The following is a 24,850-nucleotide window of genomic DNA, read 5'->3' as shown; positions in this document are numbered from 1 at the left end:
TACAAAAGGTACACTGTGGAGATGAGCGATTATTATTGTGTCCTCTATTTCCTCCTATGGTGGAAGCCTGAGACACAAGAGCTGAAGATTCGGCTAGAGGAACAACATGAGAAGAAGGGGACATACCATGTGCACCTGTCATATTCAACAACCTTTTGAAAGAGTCCTTCATGGTAAGGCAAGCGGAGCTAGTCAAGATTTGATGTCGGATGACGTCAAACTCTGGTTTCAGACAGGAGAGAGCAATAACCATAAAAAAACTTATCTCGTTGAGCAATCTATTCGATGCGGGTCGTAGTGAGAGGAAGAAGAGCACCAAATTCTTGCATGAGAGCTTGAACCTGCCTCAGATAAGATTTCATAGACGACTCCTGCTTGAGATTCTTGATATTAGAAACCACAATATACAAACGTTGGATGTCGTTTGTATAACACTCTTCAGCTTCCTTCCACACATCAACAAAAGTTTCAAAGGGGCAAAAAAGCTACATGATAGAAGGATCAATAAACTGCCATAGGAGGCTACATAACTGGACATCAACTTGTTCCCATCTAGCCCGATTCGCTTCTGGCACACTTTCAGCCTTTATGGTAAGATGATTCGCTTGGCCTTGCCCTTTGAACCACATTTTGACAGAGGCTGTCCATGAGAGATAATTGGTTGATCCTATCAACTTGACAGTGGTAATATTAGCTGTCTCAAGATTGGAGACAGTAAAGGATTGAGAGACAACGGGGGCAACAGGTGCCGGAGTGGGAATAGCATCGGCAGAAACGACGTCACTGAAATTAGACATGGCGAGGGTTTCGACACCGAAAGTGGCTTGAGGGGTCGTCGCCGATCAAATCTGGATAAGTCGGAAAAAGTTGGCTAGCGGACACGCTGTCACGCATCGGCGCGTGGAGACGAAGGCAGCAAGCGGCGATGGTGGCGCGTGGGTGGTCCGATGACGGCGAGTCTACAGCGGTCGGCCGATCTAAGGGCGGCAAACCCAATGGTGGTGGCGGTGTGATCCAATAGTGGCCGGACAATGAGGTTCTAGTATTGAGCAGTGATGTTTGGGTTTGACGGCTAGGGTTTCGGTCGCTGGAAAAAAAAAAAAAAAAAATACACGACGACGGCTAGGGTTTTTTTTCTCACTGGTGGCTCTGATACCATGTGAGAAAATAATTATGAAAAAGAACCTAAAAGATTATCCTCTCTTAGCTTGTTATTTATAATAAGCATAATGGGCCTTAAACCTATGGGCTTAATCTAATTACAAAATAAAACACACATATAATAATTATAATATATACTAATAATTCTAACAGTAGTAAGTCTAATTACTTATCAGATGGATGAAATTGACCTTGAGAAGGTGCAATATCTCTTATTGATGCATGAATAGAGATTACACTCCAAAAACTTAGCACATACTGCTGTTAATGTTGAATCAGTTATGCCATCATCTATGCATGTTAACATGACTGCATTTACACCAAGGAGTACTGGAAATTCGGTGAATAATAGAGGTGGAGGTTTCAATTTTAATAGAGGTGGTGCTTTTGTCAACAGAGGAGGAAGAGGTAGAGGCAAGCAATCTGGAAAGAGAATGTCATGACCCTATGAGCAATAAAAGGGTATTATTATAATAGGATAGAATAGTTTGTTAGGAATATTTTAACAAGTGGTCAGAAACATATGGGAGCATGTGCTAGGCTGTTAGAAGGCAAATATGCCTATAAAAAATTGTTGTAATGGTTTGTTTCCTTATCCAAGAAATTAATGAATTGAAATCTATTTTTCTCCTCTTCCAAATTCTCTCCCCTTTCTCAATCTTCATCTCCCCTTTTCTGTTCTTCTAATCCCCCTAACATTTCTTCTAATCTCTCCCTCATTCTTCCAATTCCTCCTTAATTTCCTTTTGTTTTTGGCCGTAATTGAATCGGATTCTTCCGATTCCCAAGCTGATCCTAGGTCTTACCCTAGGACCATGACAGAGAAACTATTGTCAACTTTGTGGTAAGCCAAGGCACCTTGTTGACAAGTGCTATCATCAGTTTGATAGCAGTTTTCAGAGGAATTTTGTTTCTAATCAAAATTTTGGACAGCCTCAAATGGTTTCCCAATCAAATACTCAAGCTTATTTAACCTCCATGAATGGTTCTAATGAGGTCTACATGAATGAGCTAGGTTCTATTTCAAGAACTCCTTACAACCAGTTTTCATAGCCTATTACTTCTTACAATCAATTTTAACAGCCTATTGAGAATGCTTCTCTACCAAAGTCTTCTCTCACATATTTTGCTTGGCTCGTTGATTCTGGAGCTACGAATCATATAACTTCTAATCTTGAAATTTTTTCACTTCATTCTCCTTACAATGGCAGTGATTGTGTTTCTGTTGGCAATGGTAAGCAGCTACCAATTTCTAATATAGGTCTTGGACGTTTGAACACTCAAACTAAATCTGCTTCTTCTATTTCCTTACCTAATGTCTTACATGTTCCTAACATGAAAAAGAACTTAATCAGTGTCTGACAACTAACTAGAGACCATGACCTTATTGCCGAGTTTAATTCTAGTTCTTGTTTGATCAAGGACAAGAGTACTGGGGAAGTGCTACTCCAAGGACATCTTAAGGATGGGTTGTACTAGCTAAGTTCAGCACTTGCTCCTGCTGCTTCACCTTCTCCAACCCAATTTATTGAGTCTCAACCCATAGCTAGCAATACATCTTCTTTGCAATGTGTTTTTTCTTCTGCAAATAAATGTAAGAGACAACTTCCATTTTGTCACGAACTGTCTCCTAGTGTTTAGTTAGCATGTAAAGAACAATTGTATCATAGATGGCATGCCAAGTTAGGGCATCCATCTTCCAATGTACTGCACTTGATTCTTAATAAGATACATCTTCCTTCTTCTTGTTTAAGAGCTGTGTTTTGTGATTCTTATAAAATCGGCAAACTTAGTCAATTACCCTTTGTTGACTGTCCAATTACAGTTACTAAGCCTCTTGAATTAGTCTACTCTAATTTGTGGGGTCCATCTCCAATTTTGTCCATTGAAGGAAATCGTTATTATATTATATTTGTGGATGCTAATTCACGATACACATGGTTATACCCATTGAAACTTACATCAGATGCTCTTTCCATTTTCAAAATCTTTCATAAACTTGTTGAAGTCCAATTTCAAACTCAGCTTAAGGCTTTACAAACTGATAATGGGGGAGAGTTTAAGGTGTTTTTACCCTATCTTCATAGCTGTGGGATCCAACCTTGATTCACATGTCCTTAAACCCATCAGCAAAATGAGGTAGCAGAACATAAACACAGGCATAATGTGAAAATGGGGTTAACCTTGTTATCACTTTCATATGCCACTCAAATTTTGGGTTGAAGCCTTCCAAACAGCAGCATATATTATCAATTTACTGCCTTCTTCTGCTGTTAAATTCCAAATTCCGTTTGAGCTTCTCTTTCACAAACAGCCTAATTACCTGAGGTTGCATAACTTTGGTTATGCTTGCTTTCCTTATTTGCGCTCTTATAACAAGCACAAATTTGAGTTTCATTCTACTAAATGCATTTTCATTGGGTATAGTCATGTATGGGCAGGGTACAAATGTTTGCATCCATCTGACCGAATTTGTCTCTTGGCATGTTTAGTTTAATCATGATGATCTTCCATTCATCTCTTTGTTTTCTTCTAGTTCTGTTTCTAAGCCTTGTTCTCCTAGTTTTTCCACTTCATATTCTAAGTCTATTCCTTTGTCAACCTCTCCTAAAGTAGCACAACCCGAGTCTTCCTCCTTCTCAAACTCAATCTTCTCTCGGTCCACAAGATCTCTTTCCAATCAAGTCTCTGATTCTTCTATTACTCCTATATCAATTTTACCTATACCTCAGTCTTGTTCTCAACCTATATCACGTGTATCTAAATACACAACTCCACCTCTTCCTTCTATTCATCCTATGCTTCCCAGGTCCAAGGCCAAACAGCTTCAATTAAAATCTCCTCATGCCCCACCAGTTCCTCAGTTCCTAGTTCTGTACATGAGGCCTTTTTAGACCCAAGATGGATTAAGGCTATGAAGGAGGAATTTACAACATTGAAACAAAATGGTACTTGGGAGTTGGTTCCATATTCTGACAGTATGAACCTCATTGGGTGTAAATGGGCATATAGGGTTAAGTACAACACTAATGGATCAATCCTCAAACTCAAGGCTCGGTTGGTAGCCAAGAGGTTTCTTCAAATATCGGGAGTGGACTATATGGAGACCTTTAGTCCAGTAGTTAAAGCCCCAACCATACAAGTTTTATTCACTTTGGCAGTTACCTTTGGTTGGGATATCCAACAAGTGGACGTCAACAATGCATTTTTGAATGGTGATTTGACTGAGGAGGTATATCTGTCTCAGCCTGAGGGCTTTGTGGATATGAATTGTCCCTCACATGCTTGCAGAATAAGGAAATCCTTTTATGGGCTTAAACAGGCCCCTAATGCCTGGTATATATAGAGTTGTGGTTGGCTTTGCAGTCATGGGGTTTTGTGAGGGTAATGTCTGATGCATCTCTGTTTATTAAACGCACCTCTCAATTTGTCCTATTTGTCTTGATCTATGTTGATGACGTTTTGGTGACTAGTTCAGATTCGCAAGCTCTTTTGGCTTTTATTCATGATTTGGATAAAAATTTTGCTTTCAAGACTTTGGATTCAGTGCATTATTTTATTGGATTTGAAGCTCATAGGACTAATGCTGGAATTTATCTTACCTAGTCCAAATATGCACTGGATTTGTTGGGAAAGGCTGGTATGATGGATTGTAAGCCCAATGATACTCCTATGAATTCATCTAATTCTTTGACTGATGAGGGTAAAGTGTTTGATAATCCCTCTCTTTATCGTATTATCATTGGCTCTCTTTAATATTTAACATATACTAGACCAGATTTATCCTTTGTTGTAAACAAACTTAGTCAATTCTTATCATCCCCTAAACAACAACACTGGGTAGCCTGCAAGAGACTTCTACGGTATGTCGAGGGTACCTTGGGTCTAGGTCTGTTCTTTGCACCAGCTCCTCTTGATTTACCTTTGGTAGTCTATACAAGCTGTTTTATGTTGTATTTTCTCCTCTTTGTAATTATATTATACTGCTATATATTGGTAGTCTTAACTAGCTTTATTTCCTACGATAGTATTTTGTTTTGCGCGCTTTATGTTTGCAAGCCTTTCATCTATTTAGTCGTTGAGTATATAATCAGCGACTCTTCTATTCTTTCTTATTCTTGATCATTCTAAATTCTAGATTTCAGTTCTCGAATTCCTCTCTTTGTTTGCCCTAGTTACTGCCTCTGCGTATACTTTTACAGAAGTATTTCCTTGGCATTGCGGTAGCTTAAGCTATACATGGTTTGCGCATTTCTCAATGAAAGTATGCCTTGAATATCTAGGAGAAGACTAGTATGCTTGATTCTCGACCTATAGATACTCCCATGGATCCCAATGTTAAGCTTGTACTGGGGCAAGGAGAGCCATTAGATGATCCATAGCAATATAGGAGATTAGTTTGGAAGGTTATTTACCTCATCATTACATAGCCAAACATCTCTTTTGTTGTTAGTGTAGTGAGTCAATTCTTGGACACACTTTATGACAGCCACTAGCATGCCTTAGTGCGTATCTTAAGGTACATTAAGAGTGTTCTGAGGTAAGGGCTACTTGTTTGATAACAAAGGACATAAGCAAATTGTTGGATATTGTGATGTTGATTGGGTTGATTGTCCTACAGATAGACACTCTACCTCGAGATATTGCATCTTGGTTGGAGGTAATTTAGTGTCTTGAGAGAGTAAGAAGCAAAATATTGTGGCTAGATCTAGTGCTGAAGTATAGTATCAAGCCATGGCTTTAGCCACATGTGAGCTGATTTGGCTTAAGCAACTCCTTAAAGAGTTGATTTGCCTCTAATCCTATTTTTCATTAATGAACTAAACACATGGAGATAGACTCCCATTTTTGTGAGGCGGAAGCTGGTTTCTAGAGAGATTAATACCATTGTCGGCTCTAACAACAAGTTGGTTGATCTTCTTACAAAGACACTATGGGATCCACGGCTTGACTACATTTATGCCTAGGCATATATGATATATATGTGCCTGTTTGAGGGGTAGTGTTAGAAGAATGCAACTTAGTAGTGTTGCACATAGTAATGTTTCAGTCAGTTTTACAGAGTTAGTTTGTTTTGTAGACTTCTATATATACCTAACAGTGAATAGAGAATTGACAACTTCTTTTCCCTCTCTCTCTCAAAATAATCATCAAAACCTCCCATTTCTCATGAGAAAATTTGCAGCAGTTGCACTTCAATTTTAGAACTAGTATTTCTTTTTTTTTCTTTTCTTTTTTTTGTGGCTAAATTAGAACTAGTATTTCTAATGACTAAAGGAACATGCTATTCCAGCACTTTGTTTTCCACCAGCTTAAGCCTTTTATTAACAAATCCTAGAAGTAAATTACACTACTTTTGTTGATTCACCATATGATATTAATTTTCAGAGGACGTGAATATTTAGCACTAGAACAGAAAAAAGTGGAGGAAGAACAAAACTTGATGGGAAATCCTTAAACATGAGATGGGATTATAATAGCCTCGGAGAAGATGTGGCCAATTGGCCATGGGTTGAATTGGTTGAAAAGCTATAATTCATGAAGCCCACCCCACCTGCCAGGATCAAAGTTTGTCATTGTTATTGTTGTAGCACTCAAAAGAACAACAAAATAATCCCCAAAGCAACTATTAATATGAATAAGAGAAACTGTAGCATGTCAATCTAAACATCAAAAAAATCTATAGATTATCCAAATGAAAAGGCTCATTAAAGTCTCACTAGACTAAGCATCAACATGGGGTTTGGGAAGTAGAGCATAGATTGATGTTGATAGAGCAATATTGCTCACCAGTGGAAGTAGAATCCTAGAACAAGGAGTATCTTTCTTTTTTGAAAGAAGGAAACTGTTAGTATCATGGACTTTGCAAGGGAAAAGAAAAGGAACTGGAAATGGAAATTATAACAAAATAAAGTGAAATAAAAGATGCTAGATTGTTGTGTTTCATTTTGTAAGAAAAATTATAATCTATAAGCATTTGTTGAAAAATAATTTATCTTGTCATGCCTACCCATAATACAACATTTAAGTTTAATTAAGCAATTTAATATTCCATTGACTTTCATTTTCATCGAATCCCAAGTTCCAAAGATAGCCTGAAAGCAAAATACAAGAACATGACAAATTCAACTCAAATTTAACCCATTTGTGACCAGAGACTCTTTGCAAAAATGAAATGGGAAGGCTGTCAACAAATATGAGCCTCACAAAATGGGGAGTCTCGTACACGAGGGACACCTTTTTCTGCAACATTCTCATGATTCCGCTACTCTAATTGTTCTCATCTTTTTTCTCTAATCAAAATAATCAAATATAAGTATAAAATACAGAAGAGGCTGTCATGTACTTAGATTACTAGACTGTAATAAGGGGAATATTGTAAGGGCAAGATAGTAATTGGGGCAGTACTTAAGCGCAACAAGTTGTTATGCTGTTATGCTTGAAACTAATTTTGGCGCCTACTTTTTAGCTGTGGAACTCTTTAAAGGCAAAGTCCGGTTCATTTGAAAGGCATCTAATAACATTTGAATTGCCTTTTCTCTAAATTCCCTCCTAATTTCTCTCCCTCTCCTTCCCTCTCCTCCTCGTTCTTCATTCTAATTCTTCAATTCCATTCTCCCCACCTAAAACTCCCTCAGTCAGACTAGTGATCTGACAAAGTGGTATCAGAGCTCCTTCTTGGCCAACGTCTGGTGACCTTCTACGATGGTCGATGGTACGCACATGAAGCAGATGGAATTGCAATTACAGCAAGTGTCAGCGACGGTGATGGAGGTACAACAACAGATGGAATTCATGGAGGATACAATTGGATCCATTGGGGATAAGAGATTGGAGGTGGTGGCAAATCGATTGCGAGGAGACATGCGCAACCAGATCCGCACAGAAATGCGAGAACAAAGTAATATGGCTTGAGAACAAATGCAACAATTCATGTTGATGTTCTCGAACAAGACTCGAGTACGAATATCCCCCGATTTTCCTCCCCGGGAACACTTGGATCCGATACTTCTAGGTGTTGAAACGAGTCAGCGAGTGGTATAGTCTTCGGAATTGAGGGGTGATCCGATAGGTATGGGAGAAGTTAGAGTAGAAATGAGACCAGAAGCTCTGGAAAATGTTGGACATACGCATTTCCCGGTGCCGAAGTTGGAGTTACCTGTTTTCGATGAAATAAAGCCACAATGGCGAATCAGAAGGTGTGAAAAATTGTTCAACATCCACTGGGTAACTAATGACCAGAGAGTCACTCTAGCTACTGCCTTCCTGAACGATGTGGGAGATATTTGGTTCCAAGGATGGTCGGGCGTGAGAAGGGACTACAATTGGGAGGAATTTGCGAGAGGATTATGTGAAAGGTTTGGAGAAAGAAGAACGGTGGATATCGTAGAAGAATTTAATAAGTTGAAGCAAAGAGGTACAGTGCAGGAGTATCAGCTCTGGTTTGAGGAGCTGAAATCATTAATGCTTAGTCAGAATCCATATATGACGGAGGAATATTTCGTATCAAACTTCATCAGCGATCTGAGTGATGATCTTAGATCAATGGTGAAGATGATGAGGCCTCGAACAATACAAGAGGCTGGGGAGGATGCATTACTGCAAGAACTAACAGTCGAGGCTCTGATGAGGAAACAAAGAACTCAAGGAAGAGGAGGTGTCTACGGAGTAAATTCCCCAAGAGGGAAGGTGCAGAGGAAGGAAATGGTTAGATCCAAGATAAGATCTAAATTCCCATCAAACCCTTCCGCACGGCAGCAAGGAGTTAGACAGTGGGAACACCGGAGGCTAGCAGAGTTATGCTACCGGTGTGGAGATAAATACGCTAGTGCAGGAGACAACTTTTCTTGTTAGAAGAGGGGGAGATGGACGAAAATGCTAAAGGAGACACAATAGCCGTAACCAAGGAGTTAGAAGAGGAAGACAATGGGGCTATTTCGTTGCATGCAATTAAGGGGATGGCAGGCAGCAAGATCATTAAGGTGGAAGGAAAGTCTCAGGACAGCACTCTCAAGGTGCTGATTGATTGTGCGAGTACCCACAGTTTCATTGATGAGGGAATGGCTAGGAAGTTGAATTGTGAACTATCCACTACTCAGCCACTCTCAGTGACAGTTGCTAATGGAAGTAAGATCCTAAGCTGATCGGTCTGCTTGGGGTTTTGCTGGATGATGCAGGGGGAAGCCTTTATGGCTGATCTGAGATTACTTAAACTTGGGGGGGGGGGGCAATAGTTCTGGGGTCGATTGGATGAAAGAAATGAGCCCGATTAGTTTTGATTTCAACAAAATGGAGGTAACATTGGAGAAGGAAGGCTAGAGAGTAACCCTGCCGGAGAATGGAATTTGCAAGATGATAAAGGGCAAGAAACTGCAGAAGTTGTTCAAGTACAAAATAGCCTAACTATTCTCGATTGAGACCCACGACGAAGAAGAAATCCAGGAAGGGCTAGGAGGACAGTGCATGATGACTAACAATAGTCAGAATCCATCGACATGGAAGGTACATGAATTGGAATCGTTAGATTTATTGTTGATTGAATTCCAGGACTTGTTTGCAGAGCCTAAAGAACTACCTCCAACTAGACCCTTTGACCATTCTATTAACCTCCAACGCGCCTATTAATATTAGATCCTACCAATACCCACCAAAACTCAAATCTAAAATTGAGAAAATGGTGAAAGATATGCTAGCCAATTCTATCATTAGACCCAACAAGAGCCCTTTTGCATCACCAGTCCTTCTAGTTAAAAAGAAAGATGGCACCTAGCGCTTTTGCATTGATTACCGTCAACTTAATACCCTCACTATCAAAGATAAATTTCCCATCCTCATTATTGAAGATTTATTAGATGAACTTAGATATGCCATAGTCTTTTCCAAACTTGATTTAAGATCCAGTTATCATCAGATCCAGATGGATCCAAATGACATCCACAAAACGGCCTTCAAAACCCACCATGGCCATTATGAATTCACAGTCATGCCCTTTGAATTGACCAATGCCCCAGCCACATTCCAAGTCTTAATGAACCACATATTTGAACCTTATCTCAGACAGTTTGTTCTAGTATTTTTTGATGATATCCTAATCTATAGCCCGACATTTGCTAAACACCTAGACCACCTTAGGGCTACATTATAAGTCCTTCAATTCAATCAACTATACATCAAAAGATCCAAATGTGCCTTTGCCCAACAGTAGATAGAGTATTTGGGGCATATTATTTTGAATGTTGGAGTTAGCACAGATCCAAAGAAAATAGCTGCAATGATTGCTTGGCCTAGACCTACTAGCGTCAAGGCCTAGACCTACTAGCGTCAAGGCCTTGAGAGGCTTCTTGGGTTTAACTGGTTATTACAAACGATTTGTGAGGAATTACGGAGTAATAAGCAAGCCCTTCACAGAATTGTTGAAGAAAGGTGGGTTCAAGTGGGATGAGAAGGCTGACAGAGCTTTTGAACAGCTAAAGAAGGATGTCTGTGAGGTCCCTATTTTAGGACTTCCTGATTTTAACAAGCCGTTTATTTTGGAGACGGATGCTAGCAGCACAGGGGTGGGAGCGGTCCTAGTTCAAGATGGCCGGCCATTAACTTGCCTAAGTCAAGCATTAGCCCCAAGACACCAAGGCCTTAGCATCTACAACAAGGAATTACTAGTTGTACTTATGGCAGTTGAGAAGTGGAGACAATACTTAGAAGGAGGTCGATTTATAATTAAAACGGATCATGAGAGCCTTAAGTTCCTCTTTCAACAACGACTGCATACACACCTCCAAAGAAAAGGGATGGCAAAGTTGATGGGTCTCGATTATGTGATCCAATTTAGAAAGGGAAAGGAGAACGTGGTAGATGATGCCCTCTCACAATGCTTTGAAGAAGGATCAACCGTAGCCATCACTGCAATGGTATCAAACTGGTATCAAGAAGTGGCTATTAGTTATGAAATGGGGGATTGGATAAAACAACTAGTGGAGCAACTAAGCATAGATGGACAGCAGACCAAGGTATACTATGACCAACGGGTTATTGAGGCACCAGGGTCGGTTGGTGATTGGGGAATGAGAAACACTAAAGAAGAGAATACTCCAAACCTTGCATGAGTCGCCTATTGGGGGGCACTCGGGCATCCAAAATACTTACAAGAAGGTGAAGCAGGTATTCTACTGGCCTAACTTGAAGAAATTTGTCATGGAGTTTGTCCTCAATTGTGATATATGCAAACACAAAACTATTGCATGCCTTGGACTCCTACAGCCCCTTGGAGTACCCACTCAAGCATAGACTAACATTACCATGGATTTTGTAGAGGGATTACCTAGATCGGAAGGTAGGGACTGTATTTTGGTAGTGGTGGATCGGCTCACGAAATTCAGCCATTTCTTAGGCCTTTCCCATCCATTTTCTGCTCAGGAAGTAGCCAGACTCTTTGTGGATAAAGTGGTTAGTTTACATGGAGTGCCACAGAACATTATATCCAACAGAGATAAGGTGTTCACTAGTCTTTTTGGCAAACACTTATGAAATTCCTAGGGTCCAAGCTGCACATGTCTATGGCCTACCATCCAAAAACGGATGGCCAATCAGAAAGAGTTAACCAATGCCTAGAAACGTACCTAAGATGTTTCTGTTTCCCAAGGCCCAAGGAATGGCACAAAGGGCTGGCATTAGCCCAATGGTGGTATAACTCAAACCACCATAGCTCTATCAACATGACCCCTTTTGAAGCATTGTATGGGTACAAACCTAACTTACTACCGACAGTTAAAGGACCTATTACAGTGGCAGCAGTGAATGATTACCTACACCATCACCAGCACAACCTGCAAGCTCTCAAAACTGAACTAGCCAAAGCTCATAATCAAATGAAACAATTGGCGGATCGAATGCAAACTGATAGGGAGTTTGAACAAGGAGAACATGTGTACTTGAAACTCAACCCTGCTTACCTCAAGTAACTATCGAGGCAACCGGTTTCCAAGCTGAGTCCTAAGTTCCATGGGCCCTATCCAATTATTTCCAGGATAGGAAAGTTCGCCTACAAGCGACAGCTACCAGAGGACACTCATATACACCCAGTGTTCCATGTCTCATTACTCAAAAAATCTACTGGAAATAATGTGACAAGTCAAGCCCTACCCCCTATGACAGAAAAGGAAGAACCTGCAATAGTCCCGATAGCCATCTTAGATAAGTGGATCCTCTATCAATAGGGAATGCCCTTAACCCAAGTGTTGGTGCACTGGTCGACACTTCATCCAGATAACAATACCTGGGAGTATCTTCCAGATCTCCTCAGGCAGTTCCCCAACTCGGCCAGCCTGTTGCCTATTTCTTGAGAACAAGAAATCACTCGGGGGGGGGATAATTGTCATGTACTCTTAGATTACTAGACTATAATAAGAGGAACATTGTAAGGGCAAGATAGTAATTGGGGCGGTACTTAGGCACAACAAGTCATGTTGTTATGCTTGGACCTAATTTTGGCGCCTACTCTTTAGCTGTGGAACTCTTTAAAGGCAGAGTCCCAGCTCATTGCTCATTTAAAAGGCATCTAATAACATTTGAATTGCCATTTCCCTAAATTCCTTCCTAATTTCTCTCTCTCTCCTTCCCTCTCCATCCTCGTTCTTCATTCTAATTCTTCAATTCCCTTCTCCCCACCTAAAATTCCCTCAGTCAGACCGGCGATCTGACAGAGGCTAAAAAGAAGAGAGAAAACTTTGCAACAGGCTACCTCGTTCAATTATCAAGTTTGGAATCAGACCTTCGATGACTGGGCAGCAGAAGACGGGAAAAAATGCTAAATAATTATAACATCCAACTCCATTTATAGTATGTAGATTTAGTTCCTAGGAGCCATTTGAATTTTTTGGGAGGCTTCTGCAACAAATCATGCAGCAAACAATCCACACTACAGACATTTCTGCCGGCAATTACCAAAACACAAACTTTTATCAATGCCGCAGTCTCGAGTAATCTTCACCAGATTAACAAAATTTGCTTTCTATAGATATACGAACAGACCTAAATAACGAAATGGAGGTAAACACGTACAAAGAGCCTTTCAGGTCTGATCAAGTATAACAAAAGTAGGTGAAATTGCCCTTTATCTCCAAATGCAAACGAAAACTGAGAAGGAAATGATATAAATAAAAAGACGATGAATTGGGTACAGAAAAAGAACATTGGATTCGACCGGCGACCGACTGCTGCTTCATCTTCTTCCTTTGGCTGTTGCTGTTGCTGCTGCTTCATCTTCCTCCTTTCACTGCTGCTGCTTCTTCTTCTTCATCCGGCAACCGGTGGACGGCGGAGAATGGCAACGACGCCGGAGATGAACGCCGGAGAAGGGAGATGAAAACCAAGAGGTCTGGGCTTTGCTCGAATTTGGCTTAGGGATTTGGCACATTTTTGGAAATTGTTAATTTGTTTGAAGATAGAATAGTCTTTTACAGCTTTTTCTTTTCTGCCTTAAAAGCTTTTAACGCTGAAAAATTAACTTGTCGGTTCCCGACCAAGCGAAGCAGCATTTTCACAATTCAAACGGAATAATTCATTAAAAAATAAAAGAGTTAATTCATACCTCTACGACTGCTCTAATCCATAAAGCAAACTCACATCAACAACAAGAATATATGAAGTAAAAATGGTAAGAACTATTTGTTGAGAAAAATAAGTTAACAGAATGCAATTCATCAATTTAATACGTAATCAAACACACAAAATCAATATCTAGCACTTTTCGAATGTAACGTACATAAGATGAAACTTACCGCAATGATAATAAAAAAGTAATCAGAGTTATTTCACAATAAAATAGCTTAGAAAAGAACGATTATAAAATCTTATAATCACACATAAAGAGTCAAAAGTAACCCTCGAGAGGAAAACACCAATTGAAATGGTTGAATTAGGGTTTAGGGTTAGGTTTCTTACAATGAAAGAGAGAGAGATGTCCTTTATCATCGTCAAATAAGGAACGGTGATGAATTTGGGTATTTTTAGGTTATATAACAGGCGGTGCGCACTAAAATCGAGAAAATATAGATGTTAAATAGTTTGGATTAACTATAATTTTTTAAATAGTTTGGATTAACTATAATTTAGTATTTTAAAAAAAATTAAGGTTTTGATTTGACTTTAGTCATAGATGTTAAAAGTCAACTCAAATAAAACTTATAGGAAAATGCTATTGGTATATTATTGTGTATGCCTTGGACTACACAATGATATACCAATGTCCAAAATGCCCTCACCTGAGACACAGTAAGATGTAATAAGGTGAGGGACATGTATGTCATTTATGTGTCTTGTGTAGTCTAAGGTGTACATAAATGATGTACAAATAACATGACCCAAACTTATATCCCAACTGAACTCAAACCATTAATACCCCTTTCATTATTTTTTTTATTTAATTAAAATTTTAATACTATTTTTCACATATTCTCACACATTATACTTTATTTTTCGTTTAGATAGGAAGGCATTGTATTAGAATTTTCCAACTCTTTCTTTCATCCTAATTAGCAATAAGGATGTGTTTGATTGCTTGGAAAATATATGAAAAATATCACATCCAATGAATTAAATTCCATCTTTAGTGTTTGATACACTATATTTTTCATGGAATTGAATTCTATGGTACAATTATTAAAGTATGTTTTTTTCCTCTTTTTCATAGAAAATTTCATCTAGGGGAGATGATTTTTGTTTGATAATGGCTGTAATACCCAAGAAATTATTAAGAGTATAAATGGCATTTGATGAAGGGTATAACTGGAATTATCGAAAGAAAGAAGTTGTAAGACACACTACCGCAGTCTTAAGCGACCGAATCGATCAGAGGGAGTAACCCGGACCTTAGATAGCCAAGGAAAATGTAATGGTATCAACAAGTAATACGAGTTATAATTTTAGGTGATGAAAGAAGTTGGATGGGGAATAGTTTTCGGTACAGCTGTCGATCGGGTCGAGAAAACCGAATTGACGTAAGAAGTATCTGGAAAGTGAACGGAGTGTCTCAAGGACTTAGATTTTATGTATGAAACAACCCTTGAGCGAATTCGGGTTGAAACAAAGGGATTTAAGGTCAAAACGGGCAACTGGGGCAAAGTGCAATTTTCTAAATTTGCCCGATGGAGGTCTAAACGATGGTTTTTCAGAAATTTCAAGGATGAAATGAGAAGTACAAAACTTGTGGGCCTTAATGGTATAGTTGGATTAATCAAGGGTGTTATGGAAAGGGCAGAAATGTCAAATGAAGAAAATAGGGGGTGAAAGTGAAATAAAATAAAAATGGGCAGTGTGAACGCGAAGGAAGACGGCCGCCACAAATCCACGCACATGGAGGCCAAATCTGGCGATAGGACGGCTGAGGGAGGTTCGGGGGAGGTCGTATACGGCGGTAGGATGCTTGGGGACTAAGTTGTGGCCTTTGATTGGTCGTGAGATGGCCAATTTTCCAGGTATAAAATGGGCTGAGGGTTTCGATGATTTTGGCAACAAATCAGTCGTGTTTTTGGATGATTTTGGGAGCTTTAATAAGGGGCTATTGGTTCTTGCATTAAGGGGCAAGTTTTGGGAGCATTTTCATCAAGTGTAGAGGCTGTTTGGAGCTCAGCCAGAGATGAGTGGCAGACCGAGCTAATGTCGACCTGTAACTAGCCGTTCGTGGCGTTTTTCGGTGACCTTTCGGCCTAAAAGTTATGCCAAAGTGATCGATTCAACAAGGGCTTCAAGAGGGTGTCTTCATTTTGGTCATTGGAGCATCCGTCGGAGGCCGAAAATTTAGGGAAGAATGTGGCGCGTGGCTGCACGCACCACACACCACTCGCACCCACGCACTGGACGCGTGAGGGCGTGTGACAAGGGGCAATTTGATAATTTTAATTCCAGTATTTTTATTGAATTATTTTAGGATTTATCATGTTGAAATATTTGGGAAAATATTTTAGCAGATAATTATTTTAGAATTATCAAAGTGAAAATTGGGAGAAAAATAAAGAAAATTATGGAAAATTGAGGAAAAATGGATTTTGATGCTCTTTAGTTAAATATGATGTTTAGGGAGTATCATGGCTCGAGGTTAAGTATAAGTTCGAGTGTTTATGATTTAGCACGCAAATCGAGGTAGTACACGAGGATCGAGGCGATCTGAATACGTTAAAGGTGAGTGGTCTGATTCTAGTCTTACCCTTGTTTGGAAGTGTCTTGGTGTGCATTTAGTGAGTTCAGGTGAGCGATTTTACTCTCCCGAACTTAGGTTACAAGTGACTGGACCAGTTCTAGTGAGCGGTTTTATCCTTCGGAACTTGGGTTGTTTTGCAAAGGCGTCTTACTTATGTACATGTGGTTTCATTTGCATATTGAACATGTGGTATATTGCATCAACTATTTTTACTTGTAAAAGAATCGGTGCATAGCGTGTGATTTTCAAATCATTGGGCATTGATTTTCGTGTCGTTGTTGGGTCCGTATGGGACGGGATAGGGTCTTCTTGAGAATGGGACAAGGTTAATCCAGGTGAACGAGTGACACGGTAAGGCACTCGAGGATTAAGTATGTAGCGGTAAGGTCAACCCTAACGGTGTATGGAATAGATTTTCCACAGGAGGTTGAGTATGTCAAGGAGATTTCTCAAGTTAAACGTGTTGTATGTTGTCGTTTGTCAATATATGCCATGATCGTATGTTTTTCATGCATTATGTGAACTATTTCATGTCATCATTTAGATGTTTTATCATCTAACTTGGGTTATGCCCCTGGAACATTCAACGTTCCAACCAGGGACTGCTGCGAGGACAAGGCCAGTTGAGGCCAACGGTGTTTAGCTTGCTAGTCGTGATATCATTTCGAAAACTTTAGTATGTATTCTGGTTGTGTATGAACGGTAGTATGATAATGTTATTATCATTTGATAGTTTTGTAATAAGTGTTTCGGTGTAGAAACACCTTGTATGAACTCGTGGCAAGCCACGGTATTGTGATATTAATGTATCCGCTACGTTATAATATGTCTCGTTTAGTTGTTAAGATTACTGATCTTGTTAGTTAAACGGGCAAAACTGGGGTTCTCGGGATTCGTTATCTGCATATGAAGATTGTTCCTAAAATCACCCCGCGTGATGAACTTGGAAAAAAAAAATTCTCGAAAATACCCTTATAGTGACACGCCTGGCGAGGCGGGGTGTTACAATGGCTGTCTAGACAGGCCCATGGGCCATTTATTTTTAATTTTTTAAATATATTTTTTATTTTTTTCTCAAATGCAATAAATATTTTTTAAAATATGTTTATAAGTAAACAATGTTTACTTATAATTTTTATGTTTGTAAAATTATGTTTACTATAAACAAACTTTTACAAGCATAATTTTTTAAATATTTTTTTTATTATTTAGCAGGCCGTGCCGGGCCATTTTGGCGAGCCGGCACACGGGCCATTTTGGTGGGTCGGGTTGGGCTTCGGGCCACAGATCACTAGCCCGGCCCGGCCCTCATTCTTCTGGCTGGCCTAGCCCGGCCCATCTACTACAGTATCGACCTGGGCCGAACTATGAGGCGAGCCGACCCATTTGCCATCTCTACCTAAAACTCTCAAAAACTAAGTGATTTTTTCTCTTTTATTTTTTTTTTTCAAAATTTTCAGCCAAAACCTTTGAATTTATAGCTAAAGCTATAGCCACATCCTCTCATAGTAAGCCATAGGGCCATCATTTTGTCTAGTACGAGCCATCAATAGGGTGCCATTGTGGGCAAAGATGGCTAATCTTGATTGGAAATTGTAACAATTCGATGTAAAAAGTGTCTTTTTATATGATGACATAGAGGAAGAAGTCTATATGGAGATTCTACCTAGGTTATGTCCAAATACAAGAAATGGTGTTGTGTACAGACTAAAAAAAGACATTGTATAGCTTAAAAAAAATCTCCTAGAATATGACTTGGAAGATTTATCAAAGTTATGCTGACTTTAGGATACAAAAAAGTTAAGGTGATAAAACTTTGTTTAAAAGACACCTTATTTCAGGGAAAGTAATTATTTTGTGAGTCAATATGGATGACATTATAATGACAAGAGATGACTTGAAAGGGATGAAAAGTCTAAAGAAATGTTTAATAAATGAGTTTGAAATTACGGAGTTAGGCAAGTTAAAGTATTTTTTGGGTATTGAAGTGTCACATTCTAAACAAGAGATTTTCATATCTCATCAAAAATACATCATAGATCTACTCATCAAAAATACATCATAGATCTACTAATAGATACAGGTAAGCTAAAGTGCAAACCTGCTGAAACTCCTATTGAACTTAATCATCAACTTGGTGATAACCCAAAAGACGTGGTAACAAATAAGAGCCTCTGCCAAAAGTTAATTGGAAGACTTATGTATTTATCACATATCAGGCTAGACATAGCATATACTATTGGTGGTGTTAGCCAATTTATGCAAAATCTTAAACAAGTACATCTAAAAGTAGTTCATAAAATTTTGCAGTACTTAAAGGGTACACTAAGAAGAGGAATCTTATTCAAAATGGGACAAAAACTAACTTTTGAGGCCTATACTAATGCTGACTATGATGGGCCAGTTATTAACAGAAGGTCAAAATCTAGATACTGCACATTTCTAAGAGGAAATTGTATGTCTTGGAGGAAAAGAAGCAAAATGTTGTAGCATGGTCTAGTGTAGAGGCTAACTTTTGATCTATGACTCTCGTAATTTGTGAGTTATTGTGGTTAAAAATAATATGAGAAGATCTGAAAGTCAGGTGGAAGACTCTGATGAGGCTCTACTATATTATTAAATAAGCCATGCATTAATATTGCACACGATTCAATGTAACATGACTACACTAAACATGTTAAAGTTGATAGACATTTTATAAAAGAAAAATTTGATAGTAGTTTGATTTGTACTCCGTTTTTATCTACATAAAATTAGCCTGCGAATTTACTCACAAAAAGACTTATTGGTGTTGTTTTTCAGAAAATAACTAACAAACTGGGAATGTAAGACATCCATTAACCAACTTGAAAAGAAGTGTCGAAAAATAAGTATGTATTCCTATCTTATCTTTGAGTAACAGGTTGTCGTCAAATTGTCAAACTAACTCTTAATTTAGTGGCTATCAGTTGATCCATTAATGGACTTATATATGTTTATCATCTTGTCCCTAATTCTAAGATTTTAGTTTAGGTGGTTAAATTAATGTCATATTTTTAGCTAGGGAAATGGTTTGTGGACTCTCCAAAATTGTATATATTTAGACTTATCCTTGAAATAAAATGGAATTAAGTTTTTCTGCTCAAATTCTGTTACATATTATGATTTTCTAATAAATTATACTTGGACCCTTTTTATTACACTTAGGCAAAGCTAATTTTCTATTTATTTCACTTTGACCCTCTTTAATTTATAAAAATTACAATTTGACACTTAAAAATTAAAAGATTTCCTCACTAAGTCCCGAAGATATTTCAATTTCTTTTTTGTAATTAGGCCTCTTAGTCATTACCTTATTTTATCTTGGTCATTATTACATTCCAAGATCTTTCTTAATATGTATATAATTTTATTACTTTATTCTAAATATTGATAATATATCATTATTATTATTTGATTCATACATACATATATATCTCCCAATACCTTGATGATTAATTGACTTTAGAATTCATCTCATATTATGTCTCAAGATAGTTTAAATTAATGATTTCCTTAGAAAAGGTATGAGTTGGATCAGAGTCATGTTTTTATAACTAAGACACATGGAACATGTTATGTAAGCTAGACAAGATTATAAGTAATACCAAAATGATATGTACTGGACCAATCCATTCCAAGATCTCATATGGTTCAATATATTGTGAGATTAATTTTTTCTTTTTTTGTTTGTTTGTTTTTTTTCCTCACCATTTCAAATGGAGTAACATTTAAATAAATTTTATCTGTTTCTTAAATTTCCAAATCTCTCATCCAATTGTCAACTTATGACTTTTGCCAACTTTGGACCATTCTAACTCTTTCCTAGATTAATTGTATTTTCTTAATTGTTTCCTCTATCAATTTGAGTTTCATTAACCATCTTTCACACTTTGATATAGTAGAGGGGAGATCTACAAATTTTACCATACAATGGTTTGTAAAGAGTCATTCCTATACTACCACGATAATTGTTATTATAGAGAAATTCCACCAAAGACAAGGGTTTTTTTCATTTTTTTTAAAAAATCTACAACTTATCCCTTAACATATCCTCAAGAGTTTGAATTGTTTTCTCAAATTATCTATCTATTTATCGGTAATGGGTTGTGTTAAGTCTTAATTGGGTTCGCATACATTTTTGAAAACTTTCCATAAATCTCGAAACAAATCTTAAGTCTCTGTTTGATACTATATTGATATATGTTTTGTGAAGTCATATTGTAAAGAAAATTCATCACAAATCCCACAAACCACATATTGGATTTGTAACATCCCGAAAATTTGAGAAATAAATAATGATTAATAATTTTGGCATTTGATGTCATTTTGGAGTATTAGAGAAATTAAGAGAAAATATTTACTTACGTTATTTTGAGAAAATAAGTAAATAAGATAATTATTAATTCTTGCATTTATGGAAATTATTAATTTATTTGGGAATTTGGAGATATAAGAAAAATAAATTAATTTAATGGATTTTTGAAAGTTTTCGGGTGTAAGTGCAATAAAGGAAATTAGAGTCTGGGGTGTGTGTGCCAATAATGAAAGTTCTGGGTGCTAAAATGTGATTTGCCGAAGTGGCCGCAAATCACCTTAAATATAAGTGAAGGCATTATACGGTAAAAGGAGTCGGCTAGCGCGGGCGGTCGCGAGTGCTCGTGTGCTGGGTGAGGTCGCGGGTTCGAGCCCCCTTGGGTGTGCGCGCGCGATGGAGAATTTTGGCTGATTTTTCAGCCAAAATCCTTGCCCAAAACGGCGTCGTTTTGGGCAAGGCGGTGGCAGCCATGTGCGGCTGCTGGGCGCGCCACGTGGCGCGTTGTGGGTCGCCCAATTTGCCAGCAGCATTTTTTGCTGCGATTTTAAGGCCGATTTCGGCCAAATTCGAAGCAGAATCTGAGGAAAAAAAAAGAGGAAGAAGAAGAAGCAGCGCGTAGGGCTATTTTTGTGGGAGAAATCTCAGATTAAAAGAAGTTTAATCGCAGTTTAATTATTCTGGTAAGTAAATAAATGTGTATAAATCATTTTGTACGGTTGGAATTTAATTTTGGGCTCAATTTTGTTAATTTTAGGAGTTTAATCTAATTTACAGCGTGTATTAATCTGGTGATGTTTAAGCGTGAAAACGCTGTAATCAGCTGAATGAGGCAAGTTCTCCTCTACCCTTGCGATCTATTTCCATTTGGTGAATCTCTTGTCTTCCCTTAATTCGGTTTGGTTTTGCGTATTAATTATACGAATTAGGGATGTTTTGGGCATGATTTAATTTAAAAGAAATATGAGATTTATTGGGATTTTATTTACGAGGTGTCTATGTGGAATTTAGATGGCTAAATTAATTATATTATACGATTAGATTTAATTAATGTGAGTCTCGGGTTTTATTAATCGCTATTAAACGTTATTAAACGTTTTACTTCGTAGCGGGAGTGCAAGAAATGCAAGAAACGGCTATGTAAAGGCAAGCTCATAACCCTCTTCTCATGTTCTTTAATTCCCGTGAAAGACCCCGTGATTTCCTGTATTTTATCACCTCCCTTGCTTTAATGCGGCACATTGCCTTATTGGTTGAACTATTATTCATTTGTTTCAATTTAAATTAAATCTGAGACTTCTATAATTTTATTCGTTGTGAGCCTAAGGGGGTTTGTACCGCCCCCATTCCTTTCGGAATGATGCCGGACCCAGCTTGGGAACTAGATTCCTAGACGGGCGAGTTTATTTATAATTTTATCGGGCTTATTTACAGTTTTCCCGGATTTATTTATAGTTCGGTTAGAGCTATCGAGCAGTAGGGCAGGGGTCGGTTGTTGGTGACGCTGGGATAGACTATTATACGGCCCTGATGTGGACCGTCGGGTGGACACCCCTAGTCACTGGCCGTTGACCAGTGCCGGGCACTGCTGACTAGCTCTGCCGATATGTGATTTACTGCATGATTAGATACATTGTATTACTGTTCATGATTTGATATGCACATGGGTACGGGATGCATGTTGGGATATTCATTTATTGAGTATGCTTGGACACGGACATTCTAGTTTGGTTAGGTTGCATCCACCGCGAGCATATGCATGGCGTGTGGTTTACTATGTGGGCGGAGCATGGCCTGATGCCTGGATGTATGGGCGCCTTGTATCACGTTGATGCTCACTACGCCATTGCATTTTTATGTGCATTGCATGGCTACTGGTAGTTATTAGTTCTCGGACGGGAGTACCGTTCCGAGGGAGCCTATGGCTCGGTTGTCGGGAGTACTGACGGATACAGGTGACGGGAGTACCGGCCTGGGACAGCGCGCGCAGGTTTGTGGAGACATTTGTTGCCTTTCAGGGCAGCGGCATGTTGGTATGGGACTTGGGTGCCAAGTGTCTTATGTGGGCCCCAAAGACCGGTATGTGCTTTTATTTTGTTATACTATTGAGCTGTTGTGTTGTAGCGTCTCATGGCTTGTGTGTACCTGGGATTTATTCTGGGGTGAGATTTCTGGTTTTGTGTAGCCTTCAGCCTTTTCTTCCTTATGCTTGCTGAGCCTCTCGACTCACCTTGCTTTCCATCATTCCAGGTAGTGGCGGCGTGGGCCATAGCAAGGGAGTCAACTTTAACGGCAGAGTCGGTGTGGTGTACAGGCAGTCTCGTCAATCCCTATCCACTCTGATGTCTAAGTAGAATTTACTCTATTATTTCGTACTGTGCTAGGTGTTTTCTCGAGTCTTGTGTATGTCGGCACAGGAGTTTGTGTCTATTTATTTATCTTGTGACCGTTGTGTTAGCGGGGTACCCATAGTGCATGCATGTCCTGAGCTTTGCTTCCGCTGTTCTTATTTTTGTGTATGCATGCCGGGGTGGTCTTTGTCTCGTGTTTCATTATTTTTCCCTTCCGTAGGCGCTCCCGTTCTGGTAGTCCGGGCGGCTGGGATATCCGGGCGGGGGTGCTTACAGGATTAGAGGAAAATGCGAAAAATAGTAAGTTAAAAACCAAACGAGAAACCGAAAGAATAAGAGCAAAAGAACTCCCTATTGTCGTCGTCGATGGAGGAGTTGAAAATGGGGTTTCAAGGCTCATATCGATTGATCCAAGAGCCATTAAGGTAAATCCAATAATCAGTCCCAAAGAAAACCCAAAACCAGCCTCGGATCAAACCCCAATTTGCTCAAATCCGAAGAAAATAGCCCCAACCCGAGAATGAATATGAACATCACTTGTTTTCTCCTCTTTGGTCACTCTTTCACTCGCTCTCTCTCTTTTTTCTTTTACCCTTTCAAAAAATCACCCTGGATTTGAATGGAAACGACCAAGTCTCCAGCAACTTCAAATGGGCTATACCAAATAAGTTAAGTAATGGGCTAATAGAGATGAGTGATGGGCTAATAGGCTAGACATATATAAGGAGAATAATGGGCTTTAGATAGGGTAACTAACAAAATGGGTTAGGCTTGGTTCTTGTTTTGAGCAACTGGGTCAAGTCCACTTTCCTCAAAAAACAAGATAAACTTACTTGCGCCATCTTCTTATTAGGCTTCCTATAAGTGGGTTTGGACCTTTAAATCTATCAATTTTAGGTCGAAACCTATGATAATTTTATACTTACCCGATTTTACCATCATCGCCTTGGACTTGTTGGGTATCACACTCCAACAAATCTCCTCCTTGATACTTAACAAGGCCTGCACACAAACAAACAATACATTAGTTGATGAAACTACCAAAAAAATTGGAATGTTCAGTTACCTTTACCAATGTTTAGAAGTGTAAGACAATTTCTAAACTTGGCCAATGTGAGAACCTTTGTTCCCATATCTGAAGGGTTATACTCAGACAATAACTTCTCAAGCCTAACAACATCTCGAGACACAATGTTATATATAAAATAAAGTCCGACATCTATGTGCTTAGTGCGTTCGTGAAACATTGAATTTTTACACAGATAAATAGCAGATTGACTATCAGAATATACAATCACATTATTACTTAAAACACTTAGTTCTTTAAGTAATCCTTTAAACCACAATGCTTTTTTAATAACTTTAGTGGCAGCTATATATTCTGATTCAGTTGTAGAAAGTGCAACAATGTGTTGAATTTGTAACTTCCAACTAATGCAAGAATTACACAAAGTAAACACATAGGAAGATGTAGATTTCCTATTATCCCTATCATCTGCATAGTCAGAATCGGTAAAACCACTACAAGAAATTAGGCTTCTTGTGATAAAATATTTTATCACTGTTCCTTCTTGACCAAAAAGGGGATAATCGGAGGCAGGGCACGGGCTCCAGCGACGGATCCGTCAGGGGGGCGATCGGCACTTGCAAGCACTTCGACGGTCGAATAAGTAAGAGAGTAAGATGATGCAGTGTATCAGTAGGCCAGAGGTTAGAACATACCTTGGCTCTGAAGAGAGCTGGTTGATATAGGATGAGGAGATGTCCTCCTACGTGCATGAGACGCGCGCTTGTAGGTAATGAGACTGGCTA

The 24,850-nt window shown here is 38.8% G+C and overlaps 1 protein-coding gene and 1 long non-coding RNA gene across 6 annotated transcripts in view; one reads left to right on the top strand and one right to left on the bottom strand.

Annotated features, from left to right (window-relative positions):
* Positions 1–13,598, bottom strand: part of LOC127806100 (N6-adenosine-methyltransferase non-catalytic subunit MTB) — a 38,729-nt gene extending 25,131 nt beyond the window's left edge. For 3 of the 5 annotated variants that reach the window (XM_052343115.1, XM_052343119.1, XM_052343120.1), the window contains exon 1: positions 13,349–13,598. The gene's annotated coding sequence lies outside the window, so the exon portion shown is untranslated. Of the gene's footprint in view, positions 1–13,337 lie in introns of all 5 variants that reach the window. The other 2 variants (XM_052343117.1, XM_052343116.1) reach the window with 2 other exon arrangements.
* Positions 13,599–21,228: 7,630 nt separating this feature from the next.
* Positions 21,229–23,185, top strand: LOC127806675 (uncharacterized). Its single transcript, XR_008024468.1, has 2 exons — positions 21,229–21,370; positions 21,465–23,185. It is a non-coding gene; the product is annotated as an uncharacterized LOC127806675 (long non-coding RNA).
* Positions 23,186–24,850: the final 1,665 nt, after the last annotated feature.

This window comes from Diospyros lotus, chromosome 7, assembly GCF_014633365.1.
Source record: "Diospyros lotus cultivar Yz01 chromosome 7, ASM1463336v1, whole genome shotgun sequence".
In the NCBI taxonomy this organism is placed as follows: domain Eukaryota; kingdom Viridiplantae; phylum Streptophyta; class Magnoliopsida; order Ericales; family Ebenaceae; genus Diospyros; species Diospyros lotus.
This window is presented reverse-complemented; position numbering and strand designations above follow the sequence as displayed.